This window comes from Anser cygnoides, chromosome 17, assembly GCF_040182565.1.
Source record: "Anser cygnoides isolate HZ-2024a breed goose chromosome 17, Taihu_goose_T2T_genome, whole genome shotgun sequence".
Classification (NCBI taxonomy): domain Eukaryota; kingdom Metazoa; phylum Chordata; class Aves; order Anseriformes; family Anatidae; genus Anser; species Anser cygnoides.
Genome location: NC_089889.1, coordinates 5,669,663 through 5,695,735, shown reverse-complemented (window position 1 = coordinate 5,695,735; position 26,073 = coordinate 5,669,663). Strand labels below are relative to the sequence as shown.

General features: G+C 38.0%; 2 long non-coding RNA genes across 5 annotated transcripts in view; one reads left to right on the top strand and one right to left on the bottom strand.

Annotated features, from left to right (window-relative positions):
- LOC125180525 (uncharacterized) overlaps nt 1–26,073 on the bottom strand; it is a 107,226-nt gene that overhangs the window by 50,286 nt on the left and 30,867 nt on the right. Inside the window, exons 1-2 of one of the 4 annotated variants that reach the window (XR_007159129.2) lie at nt 13,849–14,150; nt 1,885–1,997 (exon numbers count right to left, since the gene is read on the bottom strand). The exons of 1 other annotated variant lie outside the window; for it this stretch is intronic. This is a non-coding gene — a long non-coding RNA (uncharacterized lncRNA). Of the gene's footprint in view, nt 1–1,884; nt 1,998–13,637; nt 13,824–13,848; nt 14,151–26,073 lie in introns of those variants that run through there. 2 more of the 4 variants (XR_007159128.2, XR_010825595.1) reach the window with 2 other exon arrangements.
- Nucleotides 1,539–10,351, top strand: LOC106031200 (uncharacterized). Its single transcript, XR_001204153.3, has 3 exons — nt 1,539–2,411; nt 7,786–7,878; nt 10,017–10,351. It is a non-coding gene; the product is annotated as an uncharacterized lncRNA (long non-coding RNA).

The following is a 26,073-nucleotide window of genomic DNA, read 5'->3' as shown; positions in this document are numbered from 1 at the left end:
GCCTTATCCAAAGTATAGATTAAGAAGCATATGCAATGATCTATAATAGATAAATACAAGAAGTATTCAGATGAATTTAAATGTGTCTCCTTCTCTATTTCTAAAAGCTCATCACATTATTCACTGAGAAATATAAATAAATATGAAAGGGACAGGCCCCTTCTGTCAGAATGGTGATATGAGTTGTTGGTAAAGGTGTGGGCTTTCGTCACATCTCTCTTCTGAAAGGTTATTGAAAGTGTGGGGCCATCAATCAGAAAGGTAAAGATTATTTCAGCAATTGCTGCACAGACGGTTTGCAGCCACCTCATCTTCTGGCAAAGAACTGTGCTCCATTTATGAAATTCATTTCATGTGCGTGTTAAGCACAAAGGATGTATACTACTTAAATTCCACCATCCGTGATGTATATTAGGGCTTGTCTCAGCATGCTGCATAAAAGGTAAAAGTCTGCAGGAGAACTTTGCTGACACGGGCTAGGAATTGACAGAGCGATTAGAAATGGCTGTTTTTTCTTTCAGCAACATAATCTTATGGCAACAGAATCCCATTGTACAAGGAATCTATCGCTCCCAGCCTCTACTCCTCATCACCATTTTTGCCCATGTTCTTTGAGGACTGTGTTTGCTGACCATAATTACTTTGCCTGCACAAGCCCATACAGACAGAAGTGGCTGCATGAAGAAGAGGTGCAATACCACTCATGCTCTCTTGTGATATACTTAGAGATAGAGGGGGAAAAGAAGCAAAGGGAAAAATAGCTCCCCTCCAACAACCACATTTCATTTTTTTTTTATATACTTTAGCATTTCTTTTCTTTTGATTGTACAGCAATCGGGCTAAAAATTTTACCTGGTGTGAATGCAGTGAACTTGATTTACAGTGGGGGAGAACCAGGTTGTAACAGGGAAGTTTCAAGGAGTACAGAACAGGGAGAAAATAGAAACAGTTCATGGGGTATCACATATTTTAGAAAAACAGAAACTTCCAAGAGTGTCAGAAAGGTTCCCCTTTCTTCGCCCTGACTCTTCAAATTTTTCCTCTTGCACCAAAATAGACTGTTTGTTTATTACAGCAGGAACTAATATTTTCCCTGTAGCCAGTTAAAAGAAATACATCCTCTTTGTGGCTTTGAAAATCCCTACAGGATTATGAATGAATACTTCAAGAGTGTATTATAAATTCAGACATGTCTATTGGGCTTTCAAGTATCACAGCGGGAGCTTCTTACTGAGGCAACCTGAGGGTAAAGGCTTTCCCACCTTTCCAAAGTGACTCCTCCCACAAAATTTTCTTAGGCTGAAGTTAAAAAAAAAAATTCACCCTACCTAGTTGAGCTTCTTAGAGCTACTTCATTCTAAGAAGAGCTGAATATAGATATAATTTAGTACAATCACATACCCAGACATTGCTCTGGAGCCAGCTCAGTTTTCCTGCCATATGCAGTATCTTGCACACTTTTTAGTGGCAGGTTGTTGTTTGAAACCAATGTGTTTTTTATTTTAAGGTCTAAGCAGGCTAGTTAAAAATACTTGTTTGCCAACACGTGCTGTCCTAGATGTGCTATGAGCACCTGTCATTATCTCCTCCAAATTCTGCTGTTGCTCCTACTTGCCAACTGGCAGCGTCACAGCATTGTGACAGCGGTTACAAAGTAGGATTAGACATAGCCCATTTCTCCCAACCCCTGCTGCGAGTGCTGAACCAGCAACTTTGCCATGTTTTGATCAGATGCACTCAGCACTGACATATAAATCAGGGACAGTACTAAAGGGATAGGGGAGGAATCAGCAACAAAGAGCCAAAATCAAGGGCAGCTTGGAAGGAAAAACAGAACTAAAGAGAGTTTAAAAAGCACATAGCTTTGAATCTATATGTACTTACTTCTGAAGGGGATGAGGAGCGTTGTTACTTTTAAATGAATTCACGCATTTTCAGGCTTTTGAATGCACGTTGCCCCAGTAAGAAACATCCAGTGGGCTGAGCCTCAGAACAAACTGCAAGATGAAAATGAGTTTTAACTGGAAACTGTTAAGGGCAGTTGTTAAGAAGTCCTGTCACACAGTCTTTGAAATTTAAGAGGCACCTGCAGCAACTGGTGTAGGTGGTACTTGTAACACTATGCTTGATGCTGACTTAATGGCTCAGCAGATGTTGTGCATTAGGTGGAACTTCTTCATAAAGATTAACTGAAAGGCTTAAAGAGGTAAATGCATTATCTTTATGGATGTCAGCTAAAACTACAGGGCAGTATGAAGAAAAAAGTTGAAGAAAATGGTGATCTGAGGATTTTTCTTGTTCTGTTAGTTATCAGACCGAAAAGCTGGTGTCACGGTGCTCCAACATTGTAGCAATGGAGGAAGATTTGGTGCTGGCAACTATTCTTACAACATACAGAACAGAGCATGAAGGTGAGGAAACATGTTGTATTTGATCAAACCTTTAATATGTGATATTCTTGGGCATTTTTGCAGGACAATGCTCTAATACACATCTACTCCTCAAATACTTTACATTACAGTCTGTGACTGAACTTTGGAGGGCTTTCAGAGAGGAGCGGTGTACATCAGCTGACATGAGCTCATGTGGTTAAAAAGAAGCATGGCAAAGTGACATCAAACACGTCTGATTCCAGCCTGACATAACTAATAGACAAAAACCTCTCTGTTATTCTATTCCATAGTGAACAACTTGATCTGAATGCAAGGATTCTGTATTTCCACTGGTGAAACTGAAGAACAGTTTCATCCTTTGCCCTGTCTGTCTTTTTAAACCTGCTAATTTGTATTTATGACTATAAATACAGAGATCATACCGCAGGTCAAGCATTTTCTAGAATTCTCTGGTGTAGAGACTCACTCAGTAAAACACATCCTGTAGTTTTAGCTGGCAAATATAACAGAAACAAGAATGAAAGTAATAAGATCTTAGGCACTTAGGGGAAAAAAAAAAAAAAAGAAAAAAAAAAAGATTGTTATCTACATTTTTCATTTGCTGTTAGTGAGAAAAGTAGCCAGCAATATGTAGGTCAGCATCAGTAGCTGCTTTGGTAGTCTGAGAACAGTTTAAAGGAAGGAAGAGGTTTCTCTTTGTGGTTGAATAAGTTACTCTATATCCATGAAGTAGCTGTGTCTCACCCCCAAAGGGAGAAGCATTATCAGCAAATGAATGAACAGGCATTCTGTGTTATGCCAGTAGCACTGTCTTTGAAAACAAGGGAGACAAGAAAAACAGATTTGGTGTGGCTTTTATTTTCCTGTCGACCATTGTAATGGAGCTCCTCCATTAACTCATTCTTGTCAGGTTGAATTGAAAGTGACAGTTAATAACTTACACCAGCATCTGCTTTCACTTGATTGCAATAGAGCTCTGCAGTGTCCTCACAGTGTTTGGAGAGACATGGTTTGTGGGCAGAGGTACTATCTTGTATTAGAGTATTAGGCACAGATGGATCAAAATAAAAAGATATGCTCTTGGACCAACAATCTCTTCTTTAGGTCACCTGGAAACTGCAGTTCTTACTGATGTACTGGTAAAATCTAGCGGGTATAAGCATTCTGCTTCAACTAAGTTATCAGAAGTTCAGTTCCTTACTGATACCACCCCACTCACTTAATTAAGCTGCACTGAGCTTTCCCAGGAGGCAGAAGCTGCGTCTGAGCTAGGAAAATAACAAGTATTTTTATTTTACAGTCTATGCAATGACTGATCCAGATGATAGCCTCTTGTGCAGTGTGGGAATCAAGCAAATCAGAGCAGTGACAGGGAAACCTCCGGGTCAGCCCATGCAGTGGTACTGCTCCTGCAGTCAGTGAGCGTGTGCCAAGCAGTGATCCGCCAGATGGAGGCCTGCCTTGCACTACCCTGACAGCTCATGAAGGACAGGGTCCTGGGCACGCATGTTATCTGGCAGCAAGCGTTTCAGTGTTTTCCTGGTTCTTCCTCTAATCCCTTAGACAATTTATAGCATTAACACAGTATGTTATACTATCCCTTTGAATACATTCTAACCTACAAAAAATTACATTAGTCAATGTTTTGCTCTAGCTACTTCTGCAAGCAAAATTTTGTGTCGCTCTAAAATTTGTGCTTGGTCTTTTCCATGAGACCTTTTTGTGCTCAAGTCAAAGTAATAGATCTGTAATTGGTTTCAAAGCATGCTTAGATTGAGATACGTCACACACTGTAGTCGAATTCTCTGGACATTCCTTAATAATATTTACTCTTGTCATCACACTTTCAGTGATTTTCAAACATGAGGGACTGTTGATGTCAAATTTTATATTGTTCTTTCATCAGTGTGTAGGCCAGCATATTTTGGTATACTCACTTTATTCCATCTGTCAGGTAGGACAAATTCTGCCTTTAATTATACCTACTTTAAATGAACACTTATGTCCAAAAGTGTTGATGCCTCCCAGTATTTCTACACTGATTGTCTCACAAAGCATTTGGCTTGGTGGTTGTTGTTGTTGTTTTCTTCACATTGTCACATTGGCGTTTTTTGTAATCTGATTTACAGTATCTCCCTTTCATCTTCACCTGCAGCTTTTTCTGAATGGAGTACATGGGAAAAAAAATCCTCGCAAGTGGGACATTTTCCCAGTGATGATCTTCACTGTTTTGCTTTCTTTCCTTCCTTTTTCATCCCTCCCCTTATTTCACTAGATTCTTTCGTGGTGGCCTAGATTTAACATCCTTTTACTGCCGATTCTTGTAGTTGCAAAACTGTGCTAGTATTATATTGTATTAGTCACGAAAAGTTATTTAGGACAGGGACAGTCTTTTTGGTCTATGTTAGCACACAGATGTCCTGAGCCAGAATGGGAACTCAGAGGTACTGCTCTCATATGAATGGTAGCAGGAGAGAGAAATGTATCTGTATGCCTATACCTGAGATTGATGAAGGTAAATGTATCTAAAATTTGAATGAAACCTATTCTACTTACTCACTTCATTTCTGATCCATAATGACCCTCCTCCTTTATTTTTTCAGAGGTCACCTACTTCTTTACTTGCTCTTCTACAACCCCTGTCCTCAGCCTTTTTATTTCCTTCAGATTCTTGCTCCTGAATTATTGGAGTATTGTTCACAGCTACTCACTGTAGCAAAAGGGGACAATGTTAATGACCAATTGAAACAACTTAAGATTTGTTACCAAGAAGTTCTAGCCTGACCGGGACAATTCACAAAAACAGCAGTATAAGGCTAGGAGTCTGTATTACTATTCCACTGGCCACAAGTCAAGCAAAAAATATTCCTGGTTTCCCTTCCAACAGCTGCTCATGTCTACTTGTTCATCAGAGACTACCATCTGTTCAGCTTTGCTGATTTAGTGTTTGGATGTTTGTGCCCTGTACCAGACCTCACATCAGTTTTGAAAACAAATCCAATCAAAAATGAACCTTACTTCTCCTCCTTCTTACTCAGTTACTACTTTTACACCAGAAAATCTCACAGTTCTTCATTGGGACACTACCAAAATAAAGCACTGATTCAGAAGAAAAGAACAAAGGGGACAAGAATAAGCAGGAATCAGAATTTCTTCAATCTGTTCTAACAGAACATACAACCACAGGCTATCAGTATGCAAAGGCTAAAAAAAAAAAAAAAAAGAAAGCCTTGTTTGATGAACTTGCAAGCAACTCAAGAGCTGCTGCTCCCTTCCCTCAATTGAGTGACTGTGTCATCAAAGGGCTTTTTGCATCCATAGCATCCAACAAACTAGTTTGTAAGTCTTAGGAATTTAGATAGCATCCTCTTCTTGGATTTTGAATAGGGCCTTCTGGATGTGATACTAAGCTTTGTTCCTTGGTAAGCTAAAGATCCTTTTCTCTGTGTAAGTGCGTGTGTGTGAGACAGAGTGGCTGTGTCAGAATGGATGATCTCAGCTTCTTGAGTGGCTTTAATTGTATAGGCTAATCATACCATACAGGCTGATTTCACTTACTCTGTCTGTGACACAGTAAGCCTCTACGAAGCACAAACAATACAAGAATAAATAAGCCCAAATATTAATCATTCCTGTCATTGTAACTGTTGAATGTTGCAGGCGACCTGTGCGAAAATGCTGACAGGCGATGCAGGGAGGGTTAGAAAGAGAAATATGTCTCCACTGCTATCACCTCTCTATGCTAAATGGTTTTGGACAAAGGAACATTTAATCCTTAGAGCTCATATATCTGAAAAGCATCTGATTCATATTTGAAATGAGGGGAACTGGACAGGCGCTCAGTACTTTCAGAATATTTTCAAAGGAGAGAATAGTCCTGTCCCTATTGTAGACTTTGATTTTGGAGTATGATCAGAAAAAATAGTATTAATCTCCCCGGGGGACTCACACTTCCTATATCAGAGTGGGTAAGTCATTAATTACCTTCCAAGTTCCTTACAGTGCTACAAGCAGAAAACTCACTGAACTCTGCTCTCAGAACAGTCCTTTGCTCATTCTTTCACCCTGCATGTGTGTGTAGGGCAGTAAGGAAGTTTTGGCAAGTATATCACACATACCTCAGTATGGAATGTCATTAGAATGATTTAGGAAAGAGATTAACCAAAACAGCTTAAAGTGATATTTGCCAATAAGGATCAGAAGCCTGTTAAAGAACACAGCCATTTTGAGCCTCTGCCATTTGCCATCTGGCTCCGTTTCCAGCCTCCCCTCCTCTCCTAACACTCACAGAAACTTAATCTCCCTCCTTTCAGTCACAACCCAGATGTGCAGCTTCTCTTCCTGGGCAGCAGGAGGAGGTAGGGCTCAAATCCATTTGCTTTCAATGCTTTCCCACTGGAGTTGTGGTTTGCTTGCTTGCACTTGTCTCTCTAGCTGTATAGCTGAACTGAGACTGTTCTACCTCAGTGCAGACAGCTGAGATCAGTAATAGAACTTCTACACACAGAAACATATTTTATCTGTAAACAGCTAGAACTAGCCTGCCCTACACTGACCTGTTGCCAGCAGAATTGCATTAAAAGAGCTATCTCAAAAGCAATATTTTTTCCTCCAACAGTGAAGCAAAGCTTGAGAGGTCATAGGATATATTAGGTTAACTCTAGGATTTTCTACATTTCTCTGATTTTAAACCAGAGGTTGAATTAATAGAATTTCTTTGCATTAATATCCTCTGTTTAACCAAAGGAAAAAATGAAATGAAATCGGCTGTGCTTAATCATGTTAGTATTTAAATTGTTCTAATTAGACTTTGAAGTTCATGTGTAACTTAGGTGAATGGGATAAAACATGACTATGACTCCAGTTCTGCGGGTTCACTTCTTCTAATTCTCTAATTTAGATCATGGCTGGGCTAACACAGAAGCAGGTGTGTTTACATTGCAACAGCTGCTCTTTGGTAACAATGCTGACTTCAGAGTTAATAGGAGCTTGGAATTCATTGGCCATTGAAAAGTACAGAAAAATTATCAAGTTACTCTAAAGATCTATAACATCTGTCCCTTGATTTTTTTTGTTTGGTATCCTTGATATTTTTTTTCTTCCAATATTAAAGTAGTGTTCTCAGAACAAAAAAAAAAGGCAAAAACAAAAAAAAAAATCAAACACAGTTTTCTGTTTTGTGTTTTTCCTTTATTTTTTTTTGAGAATGAACAAAGAGAAAAAGAAAAAAAAAGAAAAAAGAAAAGAGAAAAAAAAATTGCCTTTATCTTTCTTCAATGAAGAACCACAGGAACTGACAGGAACAGTTTAAAATAGCCTGTAGTTCTAAAATATATTTCAAAGAAAGTGCATACAAGGTACAAATGGCCATTCATGACCTCTGATTTTGCAGGCTGTCAAACATCCTGAGCCTTGAGAGAATGAGAAACAACTCAGTCTGTAAACAATGGAACTAATGGAACCTGGTTTCCTAAAGATTTCTGTGGTACGTACCAATACTCCCTCACCTAAACCTGTCTCCCTATTGCCTCCCTTCGTCACCATGGCCAATACCACTTAGGTAAAAAATACCCTTACAGTATCTCCAATGATCTTTTCACTACCAAGCCAGGATTTGAGGCATTGCCTTCCTCATAATATTCCTATTTTCTCTCATTGCCTTCATAATTCCCCATACAAGCCTTCTCCCTTATTCCCCAGCAACCTTTGTCTCCTAGATGAGCAAGAAGTAGGAAAAAGTGTGACTTGGACAGATCTACCTTTGTACTGGTGAACCAGCCGGCACATACCTGTTGCTCGGCCAGGAGCTGTGCCTTGGAGTGACCAGGCCATTGAAACTGAGGCTGCGACAGCAGAGAGCTCCCTGCCTTCTGCTCTCTGACTACTGAACTCAGGAAATGTGTGGGAATTTAAATTCTTCAGATCTCCACACTTCTTTTAAGCTAAGTAGAAATTAGCTGATAAGATGAACAGAAATCTAAGGGGGGAACAGATAAATACTGTGAATATGTAAGCTTTATTTCCTTAGTAAAGCTGGTTAAAAATTAATTTGGAACTCAGACTACAGATTTGTGTACTCCTTAACACAATTAGAATGGCCAACTTCTTAACATATAACAGTTTTTCTCTCTCTTCTATGTATTTATATGGTCTGTATTACCATAGTAATAGGATCCTGGCATCCTTTAATAAATGTGAGGAACGTCCCTTCCTCTCCCCAGTGAAGATGACCAGTACTGTCATCCCAATTTTAAGTGCAGGAATTGTGCCAGAGAGCCCCTAAGGCCCCTGCATGGAAAGTAAGGCCTAAGCAAAGGGGCACATGCATTGCAGCATGCAGCATTCTAACACCTCGCTGTGTACAAACCCTCAGAAACACGTTGTGTGATGCAGTTCACCTCAGCAACCACAACCTCATAAAGAACACCACTTTTTGCTGTACCAAATTCATACTGAATAACAAATGCAGAGCAGTAACATAAAAGTAATCAGATTAGGTCCTGGTTTTGGTTTATTGCTATCCTTCTCATGCCCCTTTCTTTCCTATTCCTTGTATTTATTTTTTTTCTGCTCTTTTCTCTATTTCTCCTCTTCTCTTACTAAGCCATCCATTTAAAAGAGGTATTTTCTATCTATAGCACTTGAGAAAGAGCTTGTTTGAATAGAGCTTGACTCGGACCCTTCCATCTCACATCTGTGGCTCCACAAAGGCAGGAAATGCTTCCTATTTGTTGTTTTCTAGAATAGTTTTATGCTCATAGTAAATTACTGGCTCTCCCTTGACTATGAAGATTTTTATTCAGAATGCATAGCTTTCCATCTTAAGAGGCTGTATTGACCATGCTCTGCAAAAAGTTTATACCTTAAAAAACAAAAAAGGCATCAAAATTTGATTAAGCAGCTGCAGGATTTCATTGTACAGTCTCTCCATAAGCTTGTGATGCACCTGACTATGTTATTACAGATATAGACAAATATTTTTTTTTTCTGTTAAGAAGTTTAGCTATGTAATCAAAAGTAATTCAGTACCTGTTTAGCCTTGCTACTAGCTAACAAGAGGCAGATTCCACGCCCTAGTAGAAAAATGATCAAAAGTTCTTTTGGCGTCAATGAATGCTAAATAAATAATAGCAGTAATAATAATCATGAGGGAACAAACTCCTAAGACTCATGCAGCTGTGTGCATTTTTACATTTTTTTGTAGTTTATACTTGAATCACATCTCAGGGGTTGTTACCATGTAGGTGAACAGGATTAAAGCCAGGTGACAAAGTGTGGGACTTCTGAAATATCTTAAAAACTGGCATAGACATGAATGGGGGCTAGGCTGGACAAAAAGGGAAGAGCTATTATAGACTGTCACTTCAGAAAAAGCATTTAATGTAATCACGTGTGATTATGGCTCAGAAACACAACAAATGCTTTAGAGGGAGGCAAAAAAGAAAGGATGTACCTGACTGTTTTCATAAGGCTGCTTACAAGTGATACAATAATTCTTTCTTATCCAAAGTGGCAATCAGCTGATATCCTGAAGCAGATTTGATTATCCAGCTTACAAAACACAATGTCAGTTGTCATATAATTACCCTAAATCATTCTAAGAATATACTATTTTCATTGCAGTTATGCTAGGGAGCCTTGGTGACAGATCAGAATCCACTCTGCAATGCCTCAACACATAAAGAAGAATTGGTGATTCTTTCCCCAAAGAGTTTGTGGAAGATGATTGACAGGAAAAGCACGTGGAATCTGTCCATTGATATTGGTCAGCACAGCAAGAAGAAATCACATTACACCAAATGTTTAACCAGTATTGTTTTTGTATAGGCATCATAGGGGAGTAGACCTTTAAAAAGGTATTACAGCAGCTACAATGCAATTACTTAGATTACTTAGGAGATGATTAAGAGGTGCTCCACCTATACAGAGAGACAATCCAAAAAAAAAGAAAGAAAAAGGGCTTAGAAGAGAAAATAATAATTAACTGATAAAGGTGGCATCAAAAGGAGTAATTGTGGAAATGACACCTAGCTAGTGTGTGAAATGTTAGGTAACCAAATCCACAAAGAGCCTTGAAAGTAATTGAAGTGGTAGAGAAGGGGCATGTTGTAAAGGCAAGCCACAAACAGATAATGCCACAACAAGACCCAGCCAAGAAATCAGAAAGATAATCTTTGCAGAAATGTGTTGATGATAAAATTTAGATTGTTGGAAAACTGTTGTCAGCAAGCAATGTTGAGATTTTTATTTGGATAGGAGGGGAGTCTCCTTTGAAAGAGCTAAAAAGAATTTTAAAAAGTAACATTCTGGTTTAAAAAAGAGACAAAGTGAAATCAACACTACAGATTAAAAGCGAACAAGCAAAAACTAAAAAAAAAAAAAGAAAAAAAAGAAAAAGAGGAAATGGGAAATGAAATCAGTTAGTTGTTTTGGTTGATTTTGGCCACCCCACCTGAGTGATGTCAGAGTATCATCTTTCTGTCCATCACAGGACAATTGTTTATGCCTGTGCAAAATCATTAATTGCAAAAGAACCTTTCAACTGTTGATGAGATCAATGTAATACAGGGCTATTACTAAAAGTATAATCTTCTATATGAGACTTTATTTACAATGATGACGCACAAAATGGAGAGAATCCTGCTTAGTTCTTAAAAGTCCAAGTTGAATGTGGAGGACTGCCAGTTAAAAAAGCATTATTTACTAGTGCCATCAATGCATTTCCTGTGGAAATCAATGAAATAGAAAAAAGGAAAACAAAACAAAAAAAAGCAACAACCAGCCAAACAAACAAAAAGAATATTCTGTGCGATTCAATTTGTAATTGTCCACTTTCAGAGTAAACCACATGAAAAATTCATTTAAACATTATGGAGTGAAATGTTCAGGTGATGAAAATAAGGGAATCTCCTATAAAATCAATGAAGCTTTGCATTGGTTAAATATGTTTTGGTTACCTCTTTTTTTTTTTTTTATATATGGTTGAAAGCCAGTATTATTTATGTGGACAACAATGAATAACATTCATTGAAAAATCACCAGCAGATGAATTTTTAATGTGGATAAAACCAATAAAAAGTGAACATAGACTATGCTGATCATTTTTATTATTCATTATTAAGGAAGATGAAAAGAAAAGACATTGCTTCGTTAATGCATTAAAGCCTCCTCCCCAAAAACGTCTATGACCTACAGAAAGCAGGGGGGAAAAAAAAAAAAAAGTGATATTCTCTAGAAGGAGGTCGATGTTCATTCTTGGAGATCCAGAAAATGCCCTTTACAGCACATAATTTCATGTGGAAAGGATCTATAAAATTGCAAAAGCTGAAAAATATCACAAAAGACAAAATATGTGTCAAGGTTTCAACAGCACTTTGGTTATCTGTATGACTGTACACAGTTCAAAACTGTCAAAGAAAAGAAATAACATTCCACTTGCATCTACAAATGCTTGCATCTGAATTTGTAATTGGGGCAATTACCAACTAAATTACCTGCCTGCATATGTAATTAGGTAATCTGCTACATTTTTGTGGTGCTGACAGCCTTTGTAATTGTGCCCTGTACTTTCACTGAGATCTAGTAATTAAATCAAAGGACAGAGAGCCTAGAGGTTTCTGGATCCTTATGTAGGCTGAGTCACCTGTTGATTCTATTGTGTCACACCTGAGTAGGCAGTTCAATGGAGTTAATCAGTCATTCTCACCTGGGAACTAGTCATCTGCTGCAACAGATATTATTGTGTTTACAAATATCAGAAAGAATGGCATTCTGAAGATTTCTAGTGCAGGATAAAGCTTAGTATAGACCCAGAATCCTTCCACCTCTCTGCTAAATTGTAGGTCATCTAAGTTTAAAAGAAACAGATTTTATCTACAAAAAATCTCTTTAATCCAAACACACAAATTAATTGTCTAGTTACATAGTGGTAAAAATGTCAGTATTTGTTTCCTTTTTATTTTTTTTTCTCCTTTCTCATAGGAACTTCTTATAAGAAAAGAGCACCTCAGTAATCAAGTCCAGAATCCCTCCATCAGAGACAGCCATGCAATAGTCACTCCCCCAGAAGGGTCCACAAAATTGCTACTCCCTCCCTATCTCTCACAGACACTTCCTATCATCACACAGTGAATTTTAGACCTGAAGTAAAAGATCGAGGGACACACTTATAATTACTCTTGGAAAGAGAACAGAAAAGATGAAGTATGTTACCACCGATTTATACCTCTACTAAGCCGTATTTTTGCTCAAGGACTCTAGCAAGTCTGTTGCACACTACAGAAGACAATGATCTAAAGTTATCTCTGCCAGTCAAACCTGAGAAAAAACTCCTTTCCAGACCCCAAATCAAGCAATCGGAGTAACTCTGGGTGTGTGAGCAAGACGCATCAGCCAGGCATTTGTCAGAGTTTAATACTGCTTGCCAAATCCACTCACATCCCACTTTCATGCACTTTAGTTGTGAGACGAGAACTAGTGAGGAGGAAAAAAGTCAGGCATAGAGTTCATGTTGTACGTTCTTGAAGATGACATTATTCCCATTCCATTCCATTTTCAGAAAAGAAAGGACCAGAGCTTTTAGGCAAACTAGTGTCAGATGTGGTGAGGCACTGCTTGGATAGCAGGGGAATTTCCTATTTCCTTTGTAAAGCCAAAAAAATAAATATAATAAAAAATAGCAAACAAACAAACAAACAAAAAAGCTCATTGTTTTGAAATAGTCAGCATAGCCCAGATTAAAAAGTAATAATAACTGATGTGATGTGATAATAACACATAAAAAATGATGTGTTTTTTTCAGTGAGTTTTGATTACCCCTGAGGAAAAAAAGTAGCCAAATTATACATCAAAGTGGAAAACATCCTTTCTGTCTCTTGCAGTTAGGTAGTGAGATTCCAAACACCATGGTGTGCATAAAAAATAAACATGAAACAAAGAAACTTGACCAAGTAGATTTCAAGCAGCTTTTCAAATTCATTGGGGACAGCTGTAAAACAAATACTCATGACTTAAAATACCAAGTATCTACCTCAAGATTCCCTCCTAAGCTCTGATCTCTTCCTTAATTTACTGAGCTCATTTCATTTTACCTCTTACTTAGCTTCCAAGCTTCACAACGGAAAACAGTGCGCACTTTTCAACAGCATCTAACTAGGAAAAGAATCTAAGAGAAAAGGCACATACATAGTTGATGAGAGTACATCCAAAGGCCATTCTCAGCTATAATAGAATACCTCCACGTACCTTGATGAAGCTGATGGGATTACTTCTAAATGGCTCTGCTATCTGAAAGAGCAGAATCTGTCCAATCGACCTGCAAATATGTGATCATTCTGTTTGGTCCCTTACTGATTAAAGCTTTGCCAAGAGCTGATTGGCCTTGATTCACTCAACCTAACTAACGCCTTTCATCTAAAAAACTGGGGATTCAAAGCCAGTAGAAAGATGCACTCACCTCTGTTAAGTGATATGGCCCACCTAGGGCTGGAATTGCTCTCTTAAAGCCTGCAGCTCACCAGAGGGAGTCTTTGGCAGTGAGTTCCTAGTTTAGCTAGGAATCCAAACCTTGCATCTTCCGTGGCAGTCTCCTGTCTTTTAATTCATTCATTTCTTTAGTGAGGTGCAATGTACAGGAAAAGGGAAAGGCACACGAGTGGAATGTTACTGAACAAATGCTGATTCCACAGGAATCAGTTTCGGTGGCTCCAAGTCACATGTTCTTCTAAGCGTGGTGCAGATACCCATGTCATAAACCAGTCGCACCTATCCTGTCCTCTGTAATGGGATCGGCACAAACATCAGCTCATTTTGTATCACAGAGCCCAGGTTCTATCCTACCTGCACATACATTATGGTCAGTTGTTAATAGATAAGGATATTGATTATGGCTGATACTTCTTTAATCGGTGTTTGGTAACTTCATGAATTTGTTCATTATGCATACAGCAGTGTGATGATGAACAGACCGGTTATAATTCTGGATGAAAGGCAACATAAAGTGGGAGGCTGTTTCAGCTGGCATGGAAAGATAGTACAAAAGTCATGAGTGGGTGAAGGAAACCAAAGCTTGGGTGGAGCAAAAAGAAAAAGGTAGGGCGTGAATTGAGAAGATGGTGAAGCTGCAGGCAGGGGTGACACATTCTGTACAGTTATTACGACGCTTTTAATTATCTCCCATGCCTAACATTCCACTAGCACCATGCTACCATGGGTGGAGACTGATGGGTGGAAAGGGCCATCATTCCCATCCTTCTCTTGCGCAATTCAAACCACAGCGATAACAGGTAAATCCCTAGTGATAAGGGCCTTTTACTATTCATCCCTCCCAAATGTAAGTTGAGCTTTCTATAGGTGTTCTGTATTTCCTGTGTCCATGAATGTTATTCATCTGCTGAAGCCAAAGTCATACCAGTTTTTGCAGTTATTAAGATCACTAAGGCCAGTTTTTCTTGTCCATAATATGTTCACCTAGGGTGTGTGGCCTAATTACTAGGTGGAGCTGTTAAAAGGAAAAATAGTTCATTTTTTCCTTTTCCTCACTGACAAAATTTGTAACTGACAGGAAAAGATGCTTTTCCATCAGTCCTGTTTCTGATTGGCATAGGCTCTCCTGAAGCATAGTGCCCAGATTGTGCCAGGTTCATGAACAAAGCTTAAAAGAACAAGCAAAGAAACAACAACAAAAACAAACAAACCCACACTCAAATTTCCTACAGCATTTTTACAGGTACTGCAATAAAATAGATTGAGGTCACACCATTTTTAACATGTTTTAAAGATTTCTATGTGGGGAACAAGACTTAGAATACACTTTGTAAACTTGTCTTATAATTTATTCTTTTCTTTAGGTGAATAATGCACTGTGCTTATGGGATCAGCTGCCTCAAGTCACTTTTGTGATCTGACTTTTAGGAGCTAGACAGAGCACAGGCTCTGCACAGCAGGTCTTCACCACTCCTATCACTCCAACTTCCCCTTCAAAACCCATATCCTTCCTCTTGCTCTGCCTTAGCTTCACTCCTGCATCTTAAGACTGGTAATGCAAGTTTTTTTTCTTGCTGAATTTCAGAAGATGAAGAAGCCAGCACAGAAGATATCAGTCTTGCCCTTATACAAAAAAGCTGGCTCCTTGTTACCCACAGGAATCCAGGAGGAAATGGGGACCCCACCAAGATAACAGCTTGCCCCCGTGAGAGACAACAGGTCTAGTGGCTTCATGAATTTTCTGGAACTGGTATCACAGTGGCCAGATATCATCAGCTCTATCTTGGTCCTGAAGTACAGTGACACTCTGCCTCTGCTGTGTTCCCAACGCACCTCTTCCACAGCACCTGTGGGAACCACAGCTTCATGCAGATGCGAGATGTTGTTGATGCTGTATCTAAAAACTGTGGCTCCCAGCTCAGCTGACTGGGGGTAATTTCCCCCCCAATCCCTCTGTGAGTCAGCCGCTCCGCGGCGCCTGCAGCAATTCAGCTGTGCCTCTCTTCGAACATGTTCGTGCCTTGCTGTCTGGGAACAACTTGTCTGCACTCTGTTGAGTTGCAGTTCACTATCTCTAATAGGATGATACAGCTTTGGTGTTAATATTCAGATTAGCTTATGTTATAGTTTGAGGTGATCAGATATTGCAGTAACTGAAGCCATAAAAGGATCTAAGAGAGAAGACCCAAATTCATGAAATTCTGAGCTTTCAGTTTAGTTGCTGCTTCATGGTTCTGGGCCCCACTCAAGGGCCCAGCTCATTATATTCTCTACTATGGAATGTGATGATGTATTTTAAGTGATTAATTTACTGTCACTTTTACTATGCTACCACTTATTTTTCAGCAAAGGTCTGAGATATACCAGTAATACATTTAACCATGTATCACTCATCCCATGGGAAACACAGAAAACAAACAGAAACCAACCATCTCTTTCCTGACGTGAACTGCTCTTGTTAGCTTGGGAATTTGCTTTGCAGATTGGTTTTGTTGTTTTCAGAAATTACTTTTGCAAATGACCAGAATTAAAAGGAGATAATTTAGGGAGGCCTTCTTCGTAAACAAAAGCAAAAGAAAAAATCTCACCATATAGTTTCTCAATGCACTACTTGTATGTTTAAAATACAAATCCAGAAGATTAAACCTGCCTTGAAATATGGCTTCCTGATTTGAAATCAACCTATTCAATATTGTCATGCTGAGAGTTTTATGTATTGTCAGACTGTGATGATAGACAGGAATGGTTTGTCATATACATTTACTACTCACAAATTACAACTGTTTGAATATTGTATGTTTTTGAACAGATGTCATGAAAAAACAAGTCTTGAATTACTCATTGTAGTGACTCAGGTTATTACTGGAACCTTATTACAAATTGTAGCTTTCTACATCAGTTACAATCTGATTCTGTATTAGAATCGATTGCAAAGCTTGCATAGGATCAGTCCTTTAAAAATAATACTTAGAAAAAATACATAATAATAGTGCCCCTGCAGTTCCTACTGTTGTTGTTGTTGTTTAAATATTTTTTATTGTCGAAGGAATAGATTTTGTTTATTGAAATTTTACCATTTGCTGTGTGTATGAGACGAGAGGTTGAGCTCCAGACTAGACAGATCCTTCTCCCATCAGTGACAGAAACAAGGGTGCATTTCAAAGCAGCCTCCTTGCAAGTCCAAGGAACTTTTTGTTATGTAAATGAAACGAAGTTGTTTGTTTTTGTTGACGTTTTTAAATGCCAACTTGTAGATAGGTCTGTTGTGTTAAGCACATCAAACAAGGATCCAGAACGTCAGTCTCCTGCATTCTGAGATCTGCTGTAGACATGGATAGTTTGCTTAAGGTTGCACTTCAAACAGCAGCTCTTTGATGCTTTAAATACCCAGCTGACCAGTGATCATTAACACAAGAAGGTGGGAACATGCAGTCAAATGGAGATTCCTTGCAGAAGAGGGATGTTAACAGGGTTTGTCAAAATGAAACAGGTTCTACTTCATAATTACTTCAAACCAATACAAAAGCATACATAAAGCCCGAACCTGTCACTGCCACTGTTGATATCTAAAACTTAACTTCACACTGTGAGTGATGGAGGGGGAAAAGAATTCTGATGCTCTTCAGTCTGCGAATAGGAATCCTTCCACGGGTGTGGACTGGGTCCTGTAGGATTTGCCATGGGACTGGAAATCACAGAACCTGAGCTGTGTTCCTGACCCAGGTTAAGGTGCATCTGGGCACATCAACACCAAGCAATGGAGATCTTCAATCTGCACGAGTTGCAGTGCAGAGATGAAAGCTACAAACCCATGTCAAAACATTTCAACAAGTTTCACATAAAGGTCATTGTGACCTTTCCAGCCCTTTTGAGCCCTATGATTTTCAAGTTAATAAGACCATTAGTTTGACATCAGGGTGCAGGATCTGTACAATGGAAACAAAAGCTGGAGTTCTCAAAATAACTTCTAAAATACTGCTTTCGGAATTTTGCTTTTCTAGGAGACACAAAATATTTATAGATAAATTGAATATGCTTTTTTATCAGAGAGTATATGGTCTCCTGAGTATTCACTCTGGCTGTGATTCTGCTTTGGTGTTCTTTGCATCATGCCTGAAACCCTGCAGATGAAAGCAGTCTGAGGAACGGAAGACAAATTCACAGTTGTTCCATTTCATCATTTTCCCAATAAGTGCATTTACAGAAAAGGGTGGCTTCTCATAATCATGGGCAGAAATAAATGAACACTTTGACCAGATCCAGTCATTCTTGGGCTGATCTCCACTTTATTCTTTCAGTATGGCAATCCCCAAATCTCATTGGTGTTTCCTGTACTACTGGTTTCTTAAATACCTTGTTTGGAGGTCATTAATCATCAGTAGTTCATATGAAGCCAAACTTGGATATTAAAAAAAAAAGGTATAAAGAACACACTTTTTTGTGCCTTTAAAATTTTCCCTTTATCATACACTGCAAACCAAGGACTCTGATTAATTTTCAAAACTGATCAAAGAGCTGCATAATACGTCCCTTCACAGTCCAAACTCTGTGGGCTCTAAGGGTGGAAATTTCAAAGCAACATGCAGAAGAACCTGTTACCCCAGATAAGTTAATTAACAAAACCAGTAATGGCTGAAGTTCTAAATTTGATTATTTTTCAAACCTTCACTGCTTTGTAATTTGTTTCAAAACCATGGGTGGGAAAAACTTCAGCATATCAAAAGATGTAACATACTCTTCCATAGTAATTGTGCAAAATACTGTGCATAAAACTAAATAATCAGATTCCACTGTAAACATTGCTACACTTCTACACGATAACCAGAGGAATCATGAAATGAAGATCTCTGAATGTCACTTCTGATCTGTGAGGAGAGTAGTGGGTCAGAGCAGTACGATGGAAACCAAAGCTCCTGGGAACCAGATGATATTAATGCAAAAGAATTACACAGCTGAGTTTGTGAATCTCTTGCTTTAGGACTTACATAATGACAACTCCCTTGAGGCTGTTTGTGCTTCCTCCTCTCCAGTGGCTCTGTTCTCAATATCTTTAACCTACTTACTACCCATGCTCAATTTTCTTTCTCCTTTCTTGTTTAGAGAAACACACAATTTGCAAAATTTCAATTCCTTCCATAAAGATGCACTCAGCCAATATTTACATTATTGTAAAATTTGCTAACACTACCCTATAGCATATAAAATTCAGAACTCTCTCTTACGGTTCTCAAGGATGTTCCTGAAGAGTTATTCCAGACTGAAGAGAAACATAAAATTTGGTCCACACTTTAAGTTGTTATCTCAGCAGAAAGACAGAAACAAAGCAAAATACACAACCAAGGATTACAACTGTTTCTTTGTAGGACAATTCCCAAATGCTGTAAAGCATTATAGTTTGCACAAAGGTGGACGGTGCTTAAAGCATCAATCAGTACACTTCAAAAGTTTTGCAGAGATTTCAAGGACTTCGGTACAGCTCCAGATCAGCTAAACTGAAAGTCTGACAGGCTTATGCTTGCTAATTCAATTTCCTGGATGATTCTTTGGTTATGATTGGTCCAGAACTAGCAAATAATATTTACCTGTCTGTCCCTTGCCACTTGGAATTCAAAAGCGCTGAGCCGAACAGACAGCACTGAGGAAAGCGCAAGCAAGGTTTTACATAGCTCCCCCGCCCCTCACCCCCCAAAACCAAACAAAAACAAAACACCCCCCCAAAAAACAACAACAACAACAACAAACACACACCAAAAAAACAAAACCCAAACAAACAAAAAACCATAACACCAGTTTGAGCTGACTGTAGGAAAAAGTTTTTGTCTGTCCCTTCTTAACCACGCTGGCGTTACCAACAGCGATTCTTGTGCTAAGCAACTTTTCCTTGCTATCACAAGGAAGGCATAAAGCTTAGGTAATCTGGGAGCAGTGTTTGTGAATACATAAACCAAACTCAGCAATACTGTTTTTCCATAAATGAGTAGCACATTTACCATTAAAAAAAAAAAAAAAGAAAAAATAGAGTAGAGTGATACAATGTGTTATGCTTCAGTTCAATTGCCAAAATTTCTAGGAGGAAAACTACTAAAACCATCTAAGGATACTGACAAGCTTAAAGTCATCTAAAGTGAGACTTGAGTTCTGTGGTTCAGAAAATTTACTCTACTTGGTCCAGTGCTCTGACCTTGAGATTGCCTTTACACTTATCACCATGTCTACGCTGGGAATTGCATCAATTTGACTAAATATTATTATTTTTTTAATCTGGTTTCAAATTGATTGGGTTAAGTTAGCATAAAAATCACATGTAGACATGTAACTTGGGTTTTATTCTCTACTAATTTTCAATGAATAACTTCAAAAGGCATTCTAAAGAAACTAAACTGCTGTATAGATATTGATGCAAAAGGATGAGAAATCTTGGGAAACTGTCATATCTCATCACTAAAATCAGTGTCCTAAAGAATAAGGAAAGTTGTTTCGTGAAATTAAAAATAAAAATAAAAATGTCAGGATTCAAAAAAACCCCACACCTATAGTAATTAAAAAGCCTGAAGCCCCAGTAGAAATCTGTCCTGTCCTTAAAAATTAATTTACAAGAAAAAATTCTGACAGTGCAAAATAAAAAGATTTTGACCAGTTCCACTAAAATCTTAACAAGGTGGAAAATGATATAGCTGAAAGAATATCAAAGGTCCAGACTTTAATACCATGTCTTCTAATGTTATCAAATAATATAGTGGTCATAGTCCAGTTTCAAAGTTTGTTTAAAGAACCACAAAGGTCAAAATGAGTCTTGTGGTTACTGCCTGTAGCATAGTTCTAAGTGAAGCAATGTTACAGCTGTAAGGAACTAAGGATACGAGAAAGAGAAGCTAAAGGCAGATAAAATGTCTCTATTAGGCCAGCTGGGTATAACTGGGAAAAACTTGCAAGCTTTGAGGAATAAAAACCTCTCCTTGGGCTAAAAGCTTTTGCATGCAAGTGGTTTGTTGTTGCTGTTGTTTTTGTTGTTGTTGCTTTTTTTTTTCCTGCTTTATCCATTGATCTAATCTTCTTTCTCCCTTTCCTGTTTGTAATTTCACACAGATAGATATTAGTCTCATATTAAGGAAATGTAAAATAACTAATGTACTAGACAGAACCAAGCATTGCTTGTCCACAGCAAGAATATTTTCACATTTAAGGTGCCTGCTCAGAACTGGCAGTCTCTTCTTGACAGTCTCCTGTGTTCATCAGCACCTTTGGTAGCTCAGGACTTTGAACCTCCATTTCTTACCACACTCCTTATCCAAAAAGAGAGATAAAACACAAGTTTTGAAATATCTTTTCGTTTATATTGAACAAAAAAGCTCAAAGCAGTCCCAGCTATGGGCCAGTACCACAGAAAGCTGTGTGTGGGCAGATTAGAGACTAAAAGGATGGATCACTTGAGAGGAGGGTAAGGGAAGCAAGTCACATGCAGATGATGAAAGACTGATCAGCAGTGGAAGAGAGGGGAAGGGAAGGGAAGTGCTGATCAGGGAAGAAAGGAGGAAACAAGGAGCACATTGTAGGCTCAACTCAAAATGTTGCTGTTCATCCCTAGCTCCCATTGATACTACAGGACTACTCTCTTGGAAAAGGTGACAAAAGGCTCGTGAGCAAACATTTAAAGTGGCTGAAGATTTTTTGAAGGGGTTTTCTGCTGCCAGGAAATGCAGATCCAATAACATTGAGCATTCTGCAATAAATCTAAGTAAAGTGCTCTCAGAAAATGCTAAATAAACTTAAAAAAAAAATCAACTTTATCAACACCCAATACTTCTGAATTTCATTTTGAAATAACACCTGATTTTGGAACATGCTATGTGCAATCTAACATAATAGCATGCTTTAAAAATGTAAGTGAAATAATTTCCACTCAATGATTTATTTATTTATTTTCATATCATGAATATTTCATTATCAGCATTTGTAAAAAAAATGTTCTGATTTGGAAAAAAAAGTCAAATTAAGGACTCTTCCTGTAGCACGTGCTTTCCCTGAGATAGGAAGTTTGATTCAAAGCATACACTGAAATTAGTTGGACACCCGTTGACTTCAGTGGAGCTGATCTATGAGGAGATCTTGAAGAATAGAAGGAAGAAACAAGTGACAACAAATTGAAGGAATTCCTTTTTAAACAATGCCTTACCAAGATATACAATGATCTCTCGGTCCTGCCTTTGATGTACCACTCCCCAAAGCTTTAACTTTGCTAATACAGGAAAAAGCAGAATTGGGCTTGAACCACATCTGTTCTCAGACACACTAAAATTAACTAATGAGATACCACTGACCGTAGTGTGTATTTGCATCTAGGTTGGTAAGACTATACCAAAGTCTAATGTTACATAGACAACATTAAATAACCAATGGATACTAATTTCTGTGATTTGTCACATGCCCCTTAGTGAAGTCAAAGCCTTGTTTTGTGCTGTTTTCTAGAAATATCCATTACACTTCAAAAGTAAGACAAAGCTATTTGAAACAGTATTTATTAAGCTAAAATCTTATCTACTGTACCAGAACCCGTTTGTTTTACAAACCTAATAATATATTGTCTCTTCTGGATAAACATGTAAAGATACACAAAGCTTAAGCTGAACTGATTCATGGACAATATTATTTATACAAAATATGAAACAAGGTTAATATTAGCACCCAGGTTGATTTTAACTCAGTAGTTCACTGAAAATAAAGCTTTTATAATTGGAATGTCGATACAACCTTAACTGTAACAGCACAAACACTGCTACTGAAATACAGTTTTAAGCAAGCTCCATCAAGGAGTGTTTTGTAAATGAATAATGACTTTGCTTAAAGCCAATCAACATCAAGTGTGTTAAAAAAGATGAAATAGTGCTGGAAGGCAGTGGGAGGTAGAGGAGCCTCAAAGTGCAAACAGGTGCTGATCTCCCTCCAGGGGGGATTGAGTGGCACAGACCTTACAGGCCTGTCACTTCTGATCAAAGCAAGCTCCAAGACCACATAATCGCCATCACCCACCTTTTAAAGGATGCCCTGATTTATCATCTGTCAGTGTTAATAACTTGGCTACTCTGTCTAAAATACTTAAGAACATTACACAAGGATAACATTTCAAATTTTTTAAAAGAAATGTGTAAATGTTTTAAACTAAAATGCACTGAAGTTCCTCCTTTGAGGCCATCTGTTGTTGGAGACCACCTGTCATCAAAAGACCACCTGAGCACATAATATCCCATCATTACAGAACTATCCCCTTGAAGCCATAGATTTTAAGTGTTCGAATAAGGGTGTATGTTACAGACATTGTCGTTACTTGGCTTTTCATATAGTTTGAAGCCGTGGGATGACAGCCATATGTGAATAATGGCTTCATAATAACATACATATGAAACGCTACTTTGGGAAAAATCTGATAAGAGATCTGAACATTCCTTGATTGAGCTCCTCATATCCTTTCAACTGTGGTGCTTGCACTGTACTCTTCAAAGTGTCCTAATATGTCATACCTAAAACAAAACCTTGAGAGTACTGAGCTTAATTTCCTTTCTATTTATAAGCAGCATTGGCATTTTACTGAGAAACAAGGCATATCATTGTAAATGGAAGAGATTTTGTGTTCTTTTTTCCTGCATCTAATTTTTCCTTGCTGATCTCATATTCTTATCTCAGTAATCTCTACTCAATAAACAAAAGTACTCTACCAAACTACCCTCTCCAAAAAAACAAACTTTCTGTCTTCTTCTGTTCCTAACATACACAGATGCTACCTGAATGCTGAGACCTAACCTGCATCATCTTAACCTACACAGTTGGAGACAATATCTACCCTCATGGGTAATCTACAGCTCCCACAGGAGAGAACAGTGCCCTTGTACACAACCATGTGGCAAACATTAGATTCTTGATCGGTGTATGCAGACACTAACAATGTCTTTTTGTGTGTGTTTGTTTTGCTTTGTTTTTTTTTGAGATATATTTAACTGAGCAAAACTGTATCAAGTTAAGCGCCACCAGACTGTAATAAAATATCCTCTCCAGAAGGAAGTTCTGGACTTGCATTCCTTCCTCAACAAGTTTCCTATGGAGTGACTGAATTGTTAATATATTCGCATATAAATACTTTTCTTAAAAATCTACCGATAAGCAAATACCCGATAGGCCTTGACAGTACATAGAAAAAAATCCTAACAAATTCAACAGATAAAAATACCAATATGATTTTACTGAAATATAAAATTACCATGAAAAGTAAAGATGTTCAATAGAGAATACTTTTGAGATATTTTCTCAAAGACTTTTTGGTTGCTATTATTTTTAACTAATGTGCAGACTTCTAAGACAAGAATAAAATTCTCTGTTAAATTATTAATAATACTATATTAAATCACTGACACATTGTGAAAATAAGTATCACTTTCCCTTAACGCCTCTAAGCTTCCAATTCCTTATGTGGCAACTTCAATAATAAACTGTTAAGACTTTTCAGAGTTACGGGACAGTAAGAAGTACAATTTTTGAAATAATTCATTCTTAATGTCCTGAAAGACAACCATCGTATTCTGCTACATTTACTGTACATTAGTCCTGGAGTAATAAAAGCAGCAGCATTATATACTTGAAGAATCTAATTTGCTTACCAGTTAAAAACAACAAAAAAAATCACTACAAAGGGGAAATAAAATCCAAATTCCTAGTTAACAGTTTAGGAAGAATCTATTGGTGATATGAGGCACCTAGCCAGGCATTCAAATGTGGCATTTTCCTAGAAGAACATGCAGTTCTGCTCTGGTGACAATGAAGGGCCTAAGCTGACATTTGATAAATCTTAGAATGGCAGCAGGAGTCCAGCCATTGCTGAACATCTTTCTTCATTTTTTGTTTTCTCTTCCAGAATCCTAGTAACAGACTGCAAAAATACATGATCAACAATGAAAGCAAGTAACTTTCTGTAGTTAGCAAAACAGTGAGATGCTGATTTCAGAGGGCAACATATTTCATGGTGAAACATTCTCTAAACAAATCTGTCACCAGTAAAACAAGCACTAACCTTTACGTCGGATGAAATTCGTGTGAAGACACATTACTGGCGAGGTGCACACATTACTGACAAGGTGACATGCATAATAACAAAACACATATTTAAGGACTCCTATAGTAATTTGCAATACACAGATTATTTGAAAACATTGTATTTCTTGGGATCTAATGCAATTGATTTTAACTAGAACACACACAGATGCAAAAGTATTAATTCAGTAGCTTCAGAAGTGAATTTGTGAAGTGCAATGTCCTGCTTTGGCTCCAGGAGGGTGTGCTGTGTCAGGATTAACTTCCAGGGCATCCACCAGGTTGTGTATCAAACAGTGGCATGTACGCACAAAGACAGAAAAATATCCCCCCCACCTCCCCCAGATAAATTTGATATTGAAAACTGCTTCACATGTGCGCATTTTAGACATAAAGTTGATTAATAATACCTGCAAGATCATTTTTGTCATTCGAGTTCCTAGTCATTACTAGAAACACTTTAAAAGACTACAGGGAAGAAGAAAAAAAAAATATATATATATATATATATGCAGCTCCGCACATATCCTTGAAAAACCAGGCCACTAAAAAAGTCCTTTTTTTGTAACTTTCCTAACCACTGCAATGTGAGCATCGCAGGGATCCACCCTCTACCAAAGTCCATTAAGACCTCTCTCTGTGATGAAGTTCCCGATAAAGGGTTTTCTAGAACAGCCTGTGTGAGAAAGTGAGGTTACATTACTATCTCCCCAGGTGATCACACAGCCTGTTAGTTAACAGCATGGAAAACTTCAGGTTCATAAAAATCACGCTCCACTAAAAACTTTTTGAAAACGTATTTACAATTTTAATCAGATACTTTTCCTAAAGAAGTATTTAAATTCCGTATTTAGATTTCCCGTCTTCTTTCCTCTGATCTTTCCCTAAGCCTTTTCCCAAATAATAGCGATACATTCGGTAATGTTAGAAGGGAAAAAACTCCCTGAAGAGTAGAGACTGAAGTGTATTCAAACTGTGCAGAAGTGAGCCAGATATCTTTAACATGCTGAACATACCCTATGCAAATTTGAAAGGGGTGTTAACCAAGGATCATTGTTGTAATCTCAGTGCTTTGTAAACATGGTACTACCCTACACGACTGCAGCTTTTTTACATCACT